At 41.3% G+C, this 14,792-nt stretch overlaps 9 non-coding genes across 9 annotated transcripts; all 9 read right to left on the bottom strand.

Moving 5' to 3' along the window:
* Positions 1 to 104: 104 nt before the first annotated feature.
* Positions 105 to 177, bottom strand: TRNAK-UUU (transfer RNA lysine (anticodon UUU)). The gene has a single exon. It is a non-coding gene; the product is annotated as a tRNA-Lys (tRNA).
* Positions 178 to 472: 295 nt separating this feature from the next.
* TRNAR-UCU (transfer RNA arginine (anticodon UCU)) lies at positions 473 to 563 on the bottom strand. The gene is given in 2 exon segments: positions 473 to 508; positions 527 to 563. It is a non-coding gene; the product is annotated as a tRNA-Arg (tRNA).
* Positions 564 to 6,757: 6,194 nt separating this feature from the next.
* Positions 6,758 to 6,848, bottom strand: TRNAR-UCU (transfer RNA arginine (anticodon UCU)). Its single transcript is given in 2 exon segments — positions 6,758 to 6,793; positions 6,812 to 6,848. It is a non-coding gene; the product is annotated as a tRNA-Arg (tRNA).
* A 339-nt stretch (positions 6,849 to 7,187) lies between these two features.
* TRNAK-UUU (transfer RNA lysine (anticodon UUU)) lies at positions 7,188 to 7,260 on the bottom strand. The gene has a single exon. It is a non-coding gene; the product is annotated as a tRNA-Lys (tRNA).
* Positions 7,261 to 8,116: 856 nt separating this feature from the next.
* On the bottom strand, positions 8,117 to 8,189 carry TRNAK-UUU (transfer RNA lysine (anticodon UUU)). The gene has a single exon. It is a non-coding gene; the product is annotated as a tRNA-Lys (tRNA).
* Positions 8,190 to 8,484: 295 nt separating this feature from the next.
* On the bottom strand, positions 8,485 to 8,575 carry TRNAR-UCU (transfer RNA arginine (anticodon UCU)). The gene is given in 2 exon segments: positions 8,485 to 8,520; positions 8,539 to 8,575. It is a non-coding gene; the product is annotated as a tRNA-Arg (tRNA).
* Positions 8,576 to 10,210: 1,635 nt separating this feature from the next.
* TRNAR-UCU (transfer RNA arginine (anticodon UCU)) lies at positions 10,211 to 10,301 on the bottom strand. Its single transcript is given in 2 exon segments — positions 10,211 to 10,246; positions 10,265 to 10,301. It is a non-coding gene; the product is annotated as a tRNA-Arg (tRNA).
* Positions 10,302 to 11,565: 1,264 nt separating this feature from the next.
* Positions 11,566 to 11,638, bottom strand: TRNAK-UUU (transfer RNA lysine (anticodon UUU)). Its single transcript has one exon. It is a non-coding gene; the product is annotated as a tRNA-Lys (tRNA).
* A 298-nt stretch (positions 11,639 to 11,936) lies between these two features.
* Positions 11,937 to 12,027, bottom strand: TRNAR-UCU (transfer RNA arginine (anticodon UCU)). The gene is given in 2 exon segments: positions 11,937 to 11,972; positions 11,991 to 12,027. It is a non-coding gene; the product is annotated as a tRNA-Arg (tRNA).
* Positions 12,028 to 14,792: the final 2,765 nt, after the last annotated feature.

The raw sequence follows: 14,792 nt of genomic DNA on the forward strand, positions 1-14,792 counted from the left end.
GTAAGGACTCGATCAAGACTTTTTTGAACCATCTGTAATTGGACTTCCCATTCATTGGATCCTGAAAAGAGTGTGCAATTGATATACATTTTCTTTAACCAAGCCGCCTGAACAGGGACTTGAACCCTGGGCCCTCAGATTAAAAGTCTGATGCTCTACCGACTGAGCTATCCAGGCTCTGAGGCAGCACCCCACAAAATGACATTATCAACATTAGGAAGTGTCCCAACTATCACTACGTTTTTTAACCCCTTGCGTGCGGGGCGTATTTTCCGCCTGTGCTGACTCCGCCTTGCGCGGGCGGAGTCATGACGGAACGGTTTCGTCATCAGCACAGCTCACCCGTAGCTGATGACGGAACCGTTCTGTCATCAGCACGCAAGGGGTTAAGATGGTTGCCGGTATTAGTACTAAATACAGAGAATATAATAATGAATTGGTACTTGGGATAACAGGGTAACAGGGATAAAACTGACTCTGGTGGGATTCGAACCCACAACCTTTGAATATCCTTTTTACATTCACCTAGAAGTCCAATGCGCTATCCATTGCGCCACAGAGCCAATCTGCTATAATGAGGTGCAGAGATGTTCCGAAATGAAATAATGAGCTTTAGCTGTTGATCAGCTTTATAAAGTTCGTTTGATACTATAACCATGGCTATATTTTGAATATTGAATTGGTGAAATGATATTCACCGTCTCAGACTACATGATACCATTGGTAAATCTACGTACGACTTAAGTTTAGTCAAATGGCACATAATATGTGAGACAGATGTGTATTTCACAACTCCATGAAAGACGTTTTTGCAATTTTAGTAATGGAATATCTTATTCATCATGCAGGGGTCCACAAAAAGAGCATACAATTAGAGTACTTTTTCTTTAAAGGAAACAACCGCCTGAGCAGGGACTTGAACCCTGGACCCTCAGATTAAAAGTCTGATGCTCTACCGACTGAGCTATCCAGGCTCTGCTATACTCTACCTTAAAATCAGCTAAACAAATGTGGACGTACACTGACCTACACTTTGTATATTTATATATTTACATATATTAGCAATGAATATTCTAGAGTTTAATATTGAATTGATATTTTAAGCATTTGAAATTTCAGCAGCACACGTAATCCATTTTAACTCCTGAAATTTGTACTATCTCATTTTCGGATGACATAGAAATCACGTGTTTAAAATGACACTGTGAAATTAATAAAGGGCCAAATACTATTACTAACTCCTGAATTACATTTTCAGCAGTATCATTGGGAATTTCCTCTTGGGCATAGACTATGCAACATTTTCAAAGCAAACAGTCTCTGTTTAAGTAGACTTTCTTTCACTGCCATTTTGGTAAATGTTTTTGGTGATGGAGAAGCAGGATTGCTGGTTACTGTTTCAATTAGTTATAAAATAGAGGAGGGATCAAATTGACCCAATTGGTGTTCGAACCCTTAGCGTTTGAATGCTTTTGCTACATTCGCCTAGGACTCCAAGCCGCAATCCATTGCATCAGAGATCCGACCTGATTCAACAAGGTGATCAGAGATTCACAAATAAAAAGATGACCTATAAGTTGTTGACCAACTTTATCAAATTAATCGGACACTAGTTACATTTTGAACATTGAATTGGATAAAAGATAATCAACATGTCAAACTACATGATACAGTTTGGGTAAGTCTTCTTAACCCTTGTCAAAGAAAGTAGAGCACAGATGGGTATGTAAGGACTCGATCAAGACTTTTTTGAACCATCTGTAATTGGACTTCCCATTCATTGGATCCTGAAAAGAGTATGCAATTGATATACATTTTCTTTAACCAAGCCGCTTTAACAGGGACTTGAACCCTGGGCCCTCAGATTAAAAGTCTGATGCTCTACCGACTGAGCTATCCAGGCTCTGAGGCAGCACCCCACAAAATGACATTATCAACATTAGGAAGTGTCCCAACTATCACTACGTTTTTTAACCCCTTGCGTGCGGGGCGTATTTTCCGCCTGTGCTGACTCCGCCTTGCGCGGGCGGAGTCATGACGGAACGGTTTCGTCATCAGCACAGCTCACCCGTAGCTGATGACGGAACCGTTCTGTCATCAGCACGCAAGGGGTTAAGATGGTTGCCGGTATTAGTACTAAATACAGAGAATATAATAATGAATTGGTACTTGGGATAACAGGGTAACAGGGATAAAACTGACTCTGGTGGGATTCGAATCCACAACCTTTGAATATCTTTTTTACATTCACCTGGAAGTCCAATGCGCTATCCATTGCGCCACAGAGCCAATCTGCTATAATGAGGTGCAGAGATGTTCCGAAATGAAATAATGAGCTTTAGCTGTTGATCAGCTTTATAAAGTTCATTTGATACTATAACCATGGCTATATTTTGAATATTGAATTGGTGAAATGATATTCACCGTCTCAGACTACATGATACCATTGGTAAATCTACGTACGACTTAAGTTTAGTCAAATGGCACATAATATGTGAGACAGATGTGTATTTCACAACTCCATGAAAGACGTTTTTGCAATTTTAGTAATGGAATATCTTATTCATCATGCAGGGGTCCACAAAAAGAGCATACAATTATAGTACTTTTTCTTTAAAGGAAACAACCGCCTGAGCAGGGACTTGAACCCTGGACCCTCAGATTAAAAGTCTGATGCTCTACCGACTGAGCTATCCAGGCTCTGCTATACTCTACCTTAAAATCAGCTAAACAAATGTGGACGTACACTGACCTACACTTTGTATATTTATATAATTACATATATTAGCAATGAATATTCTAGAGTTTAATAATGAATTGATATTTTAAGCATTTGAAATTTCAGCAGCACACGTAATCCATTTTAACTCCTGAAATTTGTACTATCTCATTTTCGGATGGCATAGAAATCACGTGCTTAAAATGACACTGTGAAATTAATAAAGGGCCAAATACTATTACTAACTCCTAAATTACATTTTCAGCAGTATCATTGGGAATTTCCTCTTGGGCATAGACTATGCAACATTTTCAAAGCAAACTGTCTCTGTTTAAGTAGACTTTCTTTCACTGCCCTTTTGGTAAATGTTTCTGGTGATGGAGAAGCAGGATTGCTGGTTACTGTTTCAATTAGTTATAAAATAGAGGAGGGATAAAATTGACCCAGTTGGTGTTCGAACCCTTAGCGTTTGAATGCTTTTGCTACATTCGCCTAGGACTCCAAGCCGCAATCCATTGCATCAGAGATCCGACCTGATTCAACAAGGTGATCAGAGATTCACAAATAAAAAGATGACCTATAAGTTGTTGACCAACTTTATCAAATTAATCGGACACTAGCTTACATTTTGAACATTGAATTGGATAAAAGATAATCAACATGTCAAACTACATGATACAGTTTGGGTAAGTCTTCTTAACCCTTGTCAAAGAAAGTAGAGCACAGATGGGTATGTAAGGACTCGATCAAGACTTTTTTGAACCATCTGTAATTGGACTTCCCATTCATTGGATCCTGAAAAGAGTATGCAATTGATATACATTTTCTTTAACCAAGCCGCCTGAACAGGGACTTGAACCCTGGGCCCTCAGATTAAAAGTCTGACGCTCTACCGACTGTCCGGTAAAGTGTTTAGAGGATTACCTAGCACGAAGGGTGGCATCATGGGGGGGGACTTTGTTAAGACACGCGGACGCCACCCCACTGACGAAATTTCAGTTTCAGCGGGTGCTTGCGATGTCAGTTGCCGCTGCGGGCTTGAACCCGGGCGAATTTGGGACCCATTCCTTTCGGATAGGGGCTGCTACGGAAGCTACAGCCAGGGGTCTTAATGTTGAGCAAGTGAAACGAATGGGGCGTTGGTCCTCCAATTGTTATAAAAGATATGTGCGGTTGCACATGTTGTGAAGCTGTAATTATGTACTTTGTACTCACGCTTCTTGTTTTTTGTTTGGTTTCAGTTACGCAAGCCTACGAGGCGTGGCGGACTATGCAGTCGACCCTACACCGGGCCAGCGGTCAGACATCACCGGCTGTGAGAAAGGAGGTGTGGGTCGTGGGCCACTCATACGTGAGGCGTGCCGCGGACGTATTCAAAGCAGGTGACATGATTCACGTAGCTGGGGAATACGGGTACAGGATGTCCTTCTACGGAAGGGGCGGTCTCTGTATTGACCAGTTTCAAACATTCTTTGAGGGTTTGTTAGGGCGGACAAGGTCACCGCCGTCTATAGTGATAGTGCATGTTGGGGGCAATGATTTGGTCACCATCGGTAGACGACTACTCCTGGAGGCAATGCTTTCCACTGTAAGTTGGTTGGCGAGGAGAGTTCCGGGGTGCACAATTGCATGGTCCCATTTGATTCCACGAAAGGTGTGGCGGGGGGCTATCTCTATACCTGCTTTGAATCACTCTGTTAGAAAGCTTAACAATAAAGTGAGTAGGTTGTTCCGTTCCAGGACATTGCATTCTATTTCTCATAGCTGTATTAATGATGACAGGATGTATTCGGGGGATGGTGTCCATTTGTCTTGGCTGGGGAATGAGTTGTTCTTAGGGGACCTCTTAGCATGGTTGAAATCTTTGAAACATGACCTTTAGGTAGGAGTTTTTTGGGGGGTCCGGATAGCCGGTCAACTATCCGGCCTGTGGCGGTAAGGTCATGATCGGTGAGCACTAATTGGAAGATCCCTATGAGTGGGCGTCACCCAACACGGATGGGAGCGCTCGGGGGAGGTGGCCTTTGGCCCCTCAACGGGGAGGCGGTCCCTTCTAAGGATGGGTCGCCGGAAGAAGAGGAAAGGCGGTCAAGGCCCCTTCCTGTGTAGGAGGGGTTACAGCCCCCTCCTGGGGAATTTCCCGGGGCCAGTGACATCTGCGACGGCAGATGCGGTAAGTTGTGTGGGGTTGGGGGGAGGTCTACGATACCTTCTAGATACCTCACACGAGTCTTCGAACGACCTTTAACTGGCGTCGAGTTGATAAGTGCCCCCGTCAAGACAAGGGAAATTGTAGTAGTTGCACGTGAGTACGCCTCAGTGCTGTCGCCCCTCCCAAGTGGGCGGGGTATGTCTGGTTAGGGATCTTGACACCGGTTACGACCTTGCCGTTGGCCCTTAAACGTTAGGATGTACAATTTCAATATTTCAAGTAAATGTTTTGTAGGATGTTAGATCGGCTAGGAGAACCTCTGTATTAGAGAATCTGTTAAGGTTAGCCAAACATCGCAGTGTGGTATGAAATTGTACATTAATGTTTAAATGTTTTAATTTTTTGTTTTAATAAATACGGCCGGGAGGGTCACTCCCTCCCACTTCCAAAAACTTCAAGAACTGTTTCCGGTTTCCCTCATTTGGGGATTGTGTTGAGAGGGGGTGGCGGGTATCTCAGCCATATGGAAAGGGGCGACCACTCGGTCCCCCCGAACGTATGGCAGAGTGCCTCGATCCCCCGGGAAGCCATTTTTGGGCGGGAGGCGCGTCTCGGCTGGTATGCCCGAAGCGGCGTAGCCGGGGCGCGCTTTTTCCCGCCCTTGAGTGGGCTGGCCTAGACACGGACGCCGCCGGCCACGCCCTCGGGGCAGGCAGGGGCGGGTTTACGCCCGCCCTGAAGATGGATAAAAAGAGACGCAAGACCAGAAGACATCCTCTTGTTCCTGTGCTCTGAAGCTGCACCTCCCCGCTGCACGTGAGCTCGAGACGGAACGAAGAGCCAATTTTGACCCACCCACCAGCCCCTGAGGACAGCTAGTTGTTTTAATAAAGTTGATCAGTAATCTATTTCGTTTTCAGGTTGTTTTGGTGTTATGTTGATATTTGATGTGTAATAAAGATTGGTATAATGTTACAAGTTGATGATTAAAGAATGTCGGATTTAAGGTCCATTTAGACACAGGTTTTTCGGTCATAATGGCCAATGTAGTTTCGTTTAGTTAGCACTTGTCGTATTTATTTCAGTCGGTAGGCGGTAAGGTCATGATCGGTGAGCACTAATTGGAAGATCCCTATGAGTGGGCGTCACCCAACACGGATGGGAGCGCTCGGGGGAGGTGGCCTTTGGCCCCTCAACGGGGAGGCGGTCCCTTCTAAGGATGGGTCGCCGGAAGAAGAGGAAAGGCGGTCAAGGCCCCTTCCTGTGTAGGAGGGGTTACAGCCCCCTCCTGGGGAATTTCCCGGGGCCAGTGACATCTGCGACGGCAGATGCGGTAAGTTGTGTGGGGTTGGGGGGAGGTCTACGATACCTTCTAGATACCTCACACGAGTCTTCGAACGACCTTTAACTGGCGTCGAGTTGATAAGTGCCCCCGTCAAGACAAGGGAAATTGTAGTAGTTGCACGTGAGTACGCCTCAGTGCTGTCGCCCCTCCCAAGTGGGCGGGGTATGTCTGGTTAGGGATCTTGACACCGGTTACGACCTTGCCGTTGGCCCTTAAACGTTAGGATGTACAATTTCAATATTTCAAGTAAATGTTTTGTAGGATGTTAGATCGGCTAGGAGAACCTCTGTATTAGAGAATCTGTTAAGGTTAGCCAAACATCGCAGTGTGGTATGAAATTGTACATTAATGTTTAAATGTTTTAATTTTTTTTGTTTTAATAAATACGGCCGGGAGGGTCACTCCCTCCCACTTCCAAAAACTTCAAGAACTGTTTCCGGTTTCCCTCATTTGGGGATTGTGTTGAGAGGGGGTGGCGGGTATCTCAGCCATATATTATAATGAATTGGTACTTGGGATAACAGGGTAACAGGGATAAAACTGACTCTGGTGGGATTCGAACCCACAACCTTTGAATATCTTTTTTACATTCACCTAGAAGTCCAATGCGCTATCCATTGCGCCACAGAGCCAATCTGCGATAATGAGGTGCAGAGATGTTCTGCAATGAAATAATGAGCTATTAGCTGTTGATCAGCTTTATAAAGTTCATTTGATACTATAACCATGGCTATATTTTGAATATTGAATTGGTGAAATGATATTCACAGTCTCAGACTACATGATACCATTGGTAAATCTACGTACGACTTAAGTTTAGTCAAATGGCACATAATATGTGAGACAGATGTTTATTTCACAACTCCATGAAAGACGTTTTTGCAATTTTAGTAATGGAATATCTTATTCGTCATGCAGGGGTCCACAAAAAGAGCATACAATTAGAGTACTTTTTCTTTAAAGGAAACAACCGCCTGAACAGGGACTTGAACCCTGGACCCTCAGATTAAAAGTCTGATGCTCTACCGACTGAGCTATCCAGGCTCTGCTATACTCTACCTTAAAATCAGCTAAACAAATGTGGACGTACACTGACCTACACTTTGTATATTTATATAATTACATATATTAGCAATGAATATTCTAGAGTTTAATAATGAATTGATATTTTAAGCATTTGAAATTTCAGCAGCACACGTAATCCATTTTAACTCCTGAAATTTGTACTATCTCATTTTCGGATGACATAGAAATCACGTGTTTAAAATGACACTGTGAAATTAATAAAGGGCCAAATACTATTACTAACTCCTGAATTACATTTTCAGCAGTATCATTGGGAATTTCCTCTTGGGCATAGACTATGCAACATTTTCAAAGCAAACTGTCTCTGTTTAAGTAGACTTTCTTTCACTGCCCTTTTGGTAAATGTTTCTGGTGATGGAGAAGCAGGATTGCTGGTTACTGTTTCAATTAGTTATAAAATAGAGGAGGGATCAAATTGACCCAATTGGTGTTCGAACCCTTAGCGTTTGAATGCTTTTGCTACATTCGCTTAGGACTCCAAGCCGCAATCCATTGCATCAGAGATCCGACCTGATTCAACAAGGTGATCAGAGATTCACAAATAAAAAGATGACCTATAAGTTGTTGACCAACTTTATCAAATTAATCGGACACTAGTTACATTTTGAACATTGAATTGGATAAAAGATAATCAACATGTCAAACTACATGATACAGTTTGGGTAAGTCTTCTTAACCCTTGTCAAAGAAAATAGAGCACAGATGGGTATGTAAGGACTCGATCAAGACTTTTTTGAACCATCTGTAATTGGACTTCCCATTCATTGGATCCTGAAAAGAGTGTGCAATTGATATACATTTTCTTTAACCAAGCCGCCTGAACAGGGACTTGAACCCTGGGCCCTCAGATTAAAAGTCTGATGCTCTACCGACTGAGCTATCCAGGCTCTGAGGCAGCACCCCACAAAATGACATTATCAACATTAGGAAGTGTCCCAACTATCACTACGTTTTTTAACCCCTTGCGTGCGGGGCGTATTTTCCGCCTGTGCTGACTCCGCCTTGCGTGGGCGGAGTCATGACGGAACGGTTTCGTCATCAGCACAGCTCACCCGTAGCTGATGACGGAACCGTTCTGTCATCAGCACGCAAGGGGTTAAGATGGTTGCCGGTATTAGTACTAAATACAGAGAATATAATAATGAATTGGTACTTGGGATAACAGGGTAACAGGGATAAAACTGACTCTGGTGGGATTCGAACCCACAACCTTTGAATATCTTTTTTACATTCACCTAGAAGTCCAATGCGCTATCCATTGCGCCACAGAGCCAATCTGCTATAATGAGGTGCAGAGATGTTCCGAAATGAAATAATGAGCTTTAGCTGTTGATCAGCTTTATAAAGTTCGTTTGATACTATAACCATGGCTATATTTTGAATATTGAATTGGTGAAATGATATTCACCGTCTCAGACTACATGATACCATTGGTAAATCTACGTACGACTTAAGTTTAGTCAGATGGCACATAATATGTGAGACAGATGTGTATTTCACAACTCCATGAAAGACGTTTTTGCAATTTTAGTAATGGAATATCTTATTCATCATGCAGGGGTCCACAAAAAGAGCATACAATTAGAGTACTTTTTCTTTAAAGGAAACAACCGCCTGAGCAGGGACTTGAACCCTGAACCCTCAGATTAAAAGTCTGATGCTCTACCGACTGAGCTATCCAGGCTCTGCTATACTCTACCTTAAAATCAGCTAAACAAATGTGGACGTACACTGACCTACACTTTGTATATTTATATAATTACATATATTAGCAATGAATATTCTAGAGTTTAATAATGAATTGATATTTTAAGCATTTGAAATTTCAGCAGCACACATAATCCATTTTAACTCCTGAAATTTGTACTATCTCATTTTCGGATGACATAGAAATCACGTGCTTAAAATGACACTGTGAAATTAATAAAGGGCCAAATACTATTACTAACTCCTAAATTACATTTTCAGCAGTATCATTGGGAATTTCCTCTTGGGCATAGACTATGCAACATTTTCAAAGCAAACTGTCTCTGTTTAAGTAGACTTTCTTTCACTGCCCTTTTGGTAAATGTTTCTGGTGATGGAGAAGCAGGATTGCTGGTTACTGTTTCAATTAGTTATAAAATAGAGGAGGGATCAAATTGACCCAATTGGTGTTCGAACCCTTAGCGTTTGAATGCTTTTGCTACATTCGCTTAGGACTCCAAGCCGCAATCCATTGCACCAGAGATCCGACCTGATTCAACAAGGTGATCAGAGATTCACAAATAAAAAGATGACCTATAAGTTGTTGACCAACTTTATCAATTAATCGGACACTAGTTACATTTTGAACATTGAATTGGATAAAAGATAATCAACATGTCAAACTACATGATACAGTTTGGGTAAGTCTTCTTAACCCTTGTCAAAGAAAGTAGAGCACAGATTGGGTATGTAAGGACTCGATCAAGACTTTTTTGAACCATCTGTAATTGGACTTCCCATTCATTGGATCCTGAAAAGAGTGTGCAATTGATATACATTTTCTTTAACCAAGCCGCCTGAACAGGGACTTGAACCCTGGGCCTCAGATTAAAAGTCTGATGCTCTACCGACTGAGCTATCCAGGCTCTGAGGCAGCACCCCACAAAATGACATTATCAACATTAGGAAGTGTCCCAACTATCACTACGTTTTTTAACCCCTTGCGTGCGGGGCGTATTTTCCACCTGTGCTGACTCCGCCTTGCGTGGGCGGAGTCATGACGGAAACGGTTTCGTCATCAGCACAGCTCACCCGTAGCTGATGACTGAACTGTTCTGTCATCAGCACGCAAGGGGTTAAGATGGTTGCCGGTATTAGTACTAAATACAGAGAATATAATAATGAATTGGTACTTGGGATAACAGGGTAACAGGGATAAAACTGACTCTGGTGGGATTCGAACCCACAACCTTTGAATATCTTTTTTACATTCACCTAGAAGTCCAATGCGCTATCCATTGCGCCACAGAGCCAATCTGCTATAATGAGGTGCAGAGATGTTCCGAAATGAAATAATGAGCTTTAGCTGTTGATCAGCTTTATAAAGTTCGTTTGATACTATAACCATGGCTATATTTTGAATATTGAATTGGTGAAATGATATTCACCGTCTCAGACTACATGATACATTGGTAAATCTACGTACGACTTAAGTTTAGTCAAATGGCACATAATATGTGAGACAGATGTGTATTTCACAACTCCATGAAAGACGTTTTTGCAATTTTAGTAATGGAATATCTTATTCATCATGCAGGGGTCCACAAAAAGAGCATACAATTAGAGTACTTTTTCTTTAAAGGAAACAACCGCCTGAGCAGGGACTTGAAACCTGGACCCTCAGATTAAAAGTCTGATGCTCTACCGACTGAGCTATCCAGGCTCTGCTATACTCTACCTTAAAATCAGCTAAACAAATGTGGACGTACACTGACCTACACTTTGTATATTTATATAATTACATATATTAGCAATGAATATTCTAGAGTTTAATAATGAATTGATATTTTAAGCATTTGAAATTTCAGCAGCACACGTAATCCATTTTAACTCCTGAAATTTGTACTATCTCATTTTCGGATGACATAGAAATCACGTGTTTAAAATGACACTGTGAAATTAATAAAGGGCCAAATACTATTACTAACTCCTGAATTACATTTTCAGCAGTATCATTGGGAATTTCCTCTTGGCATAGACTATGCAACATTTTCAAAGCAAACTGTCTCTGTTTAAGTAGACTTTCTTTCACTGCCCTTTTGGTAAATGTTTCTGGTGATGGAGAAGCAGGATTGCTGGTTACTGTTTCAATTAGTTATAAAATAGAGGAGGGATCAAATTGACCCAATTGGTGTTCGAACCCTTAGCGTTTGAATGCTTTTGCTACATCGCTTAGGACTCCAAGCCGCATCCATTGCATCAGAGATCCGACCTGATTCAACAAGGTGATCAGAGATTCACAAATAAAAAGATGACCTATAAGTTGTTGACCAACTTTATCAAATTAATCGGACACTAGTTACATTTTGAAACATTGAATTGGATAAAAGATAATCAACATGTCAAACTACATGATACAGTTTGGGTAAGTCTTCTTAACCCTTGTTAAAGAAAATAGAGCACAGATGGGTATGTAAGGACTCGATCAAGACTTTTTTGAACCATCTGTAATTGGACTTCCCATTCATTGGATCCTGAAAAGAGTGTGCAATTGATATACATTTTCTTTAACCAAGCCGCCTGAACAGGGACTTGAACCCTGGGCCCTCAGATTAAAAGTCTGATGCTCTACCGACTGAGCTATCCAGGCTCTGAGGCAGCACCCCACAAAATGACATTATCAACATTAGGAAGTGTCCCAACTATCATCACTACGTTTTTTAACCCCTTGCGTGCGGGGCGTATTTTCCGCCTGTGCTGACTCCGCCTTGCGCGGGCGGAGTCATGACGGAACGGTTTCGTCATCAGCACAGCTCACCCGTAGCTGATGACGGAACCGTTCTGTCATCAGCACGCAAGGGGTTAAGATGGTTGCCGGTATTAGTACTAAATACAGAGAATATAATAATGAATTGGTACTTGGGATAACAGGGTAACAGGGATAAAACTGACTCTGGTGGGATTCGAACCCACAACCTTTGAATATCCTTTTTACATTCACCTAGAAGTCCAATGCGCTATCCATTGCGCCACAGAGCCAATCTGCTATAATGAGGTGCAGAGATGTTCCGAAATGAAATAATGAGCTTTAGCTGTTGATCAGCTTTATAAAGTTCGTTTGATACTATAACCATGGCTATATTTTGAATATTGAATTGGTGAAATGATATTCACCGTCTCAGACTACATGATACCATTGGTAAATCTACGTACGACTTAAGTTTAGTCAAATGGCACATAATATGTGAGACAGATGTGTATTTCACAACTCCATGAAAGACGTTTTTGCAATTTTAGTAATGGAATATCTTATTCATCATGCAGGGGTCCACAAAAAGAGCATACAATTAGAGTACTTTTTCTTTAAAGGAAACAACCGCCTGAGCAGGGACTTGAACCCTGGACCCTCAGATTAAAAGTCTGATGCTCTACCGACTGAGCTATCCAGGCTCTGCTATACTCTACCTTAAAATCAGCTAAACAAATGTGGACGTACACTGACCTACACTTTGTATATTTATATATTTACATATATTAGCAATGAATATTCTAGAGTTTAATATTGAATTGATATTTTAAGCATTTGAAATTTCAGCAGCACACGTAATCCATTTTAACTCCTGAAATTTGTACTATCTCATTTTCGGATGACATAGAAATCACGTGTTTAAAATGACACTGTGAAATTAATAAAGGGCCAAATACTATTACTAACTCCTGAATTACATTTTCAGCAGTATCATTGGGAATTTCCTCTTGGGCATAGACTATGCAACATTTTCAAAGCAAACAGTCTCTGTTTAAGTAGACTTTCTTTCACTGCCATTTTGGTAAATGTTTTTGGTGATGGAGAAGCAGGATTGCTGGTTACTGTTTCAATTAGTTATAAAATAGAGGAGGGATCAAATTGACCCAATTGGTGTTCGAACCCTTAGCGTTTGAATGCTTTTGCTACATTCGCCTAGGACTCCAAGCCGCAATCCATTGCATCAGAGATCCGACCTGATTCAACAAGGTGATCAGAGATTCACAAATAAAAAGATGACCTATAAGTTGTTGACCAACTTTATCAAATTAATCGGACACTAGTTACATTTTGAACATTGAATTGGATAAAAGATAATCAACATGTCAAACTACATGATACAGTTTGGGTAAGTCTTCTTAACCCTTGTCAAAGAAAGTAGAGCACAGATGGGTATGTAAGGACTCGATCAAGACTTTTTTGAACCATCTGTAATTGGACTTCCCATTCATTGGATCCTGAAAAGAGTATGCAATTGATATACATTTTCTTTAACCAAGCCGCTTTAACAGGGACTTGAACCCTGGGCCCTCAGATTAAAAGTCTGATGCTCTACCGACTGAGCTATCCAGGCTCTGAGGCAGCACCCCACAAAATGACATTATCAACATTAGGAAGTGTCCCAACTATCACTACGTTTTTTAACCCCTTGCGTGCGGGGCGTATTTTCCGCCTGTGCTGACTCCGCCTTGCGCGGGCGGAGTCATGACGGAACGGTTTCGTCATCAGCACAGCTCACCCGTAGCTGATGACGGAACCGTTCTGTCATCAGCACGCAAGGGGTTAAGATGGTTGCCGGTATTAGTACTAAATACAGAGAATATAATAATGAATTGGTACTTGGGATAACAGGGTAACAGGGATAAAACTGACTCTGGTGGGATTCGAAACCACAACCTTTGAATATCTTTTTTACATTCACCTGGAAGTCCAATGCGCTATCCATTGCGCCACAGAGCCAATCTGCTATAATGAGGTGCAGAGATGTTCCGAAATGAAATAATGAGCTTTAGCTGTTGATCAGCTTTATAAAGTTCATTTGATACTATAACCATGGCTATATTTTGAATATTGAATTGGTGAAATGATATTCACCGTCTCAGACTACATGATACCATTGGTAAATCTACGTACGACTTAAGTTTAGTCAAATGGCACATAATATGTGAGACAGATGTGTATTTCACAACTCCATGAAAGACGTTTTTGCAATTTTAGTAATGGAATATCTTATTCATCATGCAGGGGTCCACAAAAAGAGCATACAATTATAGTACTTTTTCTTTAAAGGAAACAACCGCCTGAGCAGGGACTTGAACCCTGGACCCTCAGATTAAAAGTCTGATGCTCTACCGACTGAGCTATCCAGGCTCTGCTATACTCTACCTTAAAATCAGCTAAACAAATGTGGACGTACACTGACCTACACTTTGTATATTTATATAATTACATATATTAGCAATGAATATTCTAGAGTTTAATAATGAATTGATATTTTAAGCATTTGAAATTTCAGCAGCACACGTAATCCATTTTAACTCCTGAAATTTGTACTATCTCATTTTCGGATGGCATAGAAATCACGTGCTTAAAATGACACTGTGAAATTAATAAAGGGCCAAATACTATTACTAACTCCTAAATTACATTTTCAGCAGTATCATTGGGAATTTCCTCTTGGGCATAGACTATGCAACATTTTCAAAGCAAACTGTCTCTGTTTAAGTAGACTTTCTTTCACTGCCCTTTTGGTAAATGTTTCTGGTGATGGAGAAGCAGGATTGCTGGTTACTGTTTCAATTAGTTATAAAATAGAGGAGGGATAAAATTGACCCAGTTGGTGTTCGAACCCTTAGCGTTTGAATGCTTTTGCTACATTCGCCTAGGACTCCAAGCCGCAATCCATTGCATCAGAGATCCGACCTGATTCAACAAGGTGATCAGAGATTCACAAATAAAAAGATGACCTATAAGTTGTTGACCAACTTTATCAAATTAA

The sequence above is a fragment of the Lissotriton vulgaris genome, chromosome 1_2 (assembly GCF_964263255.1).
Source record: "Lissotriton vulgaris chromosome 1_2, aLisVul1.2, whole genome shotgun sequence".
NCBI lineage: Eukaryota > Metazoa > Chordata > Amphibia > Caudata > Salamandridae > Lissotriton > Lissotriton vulgaris.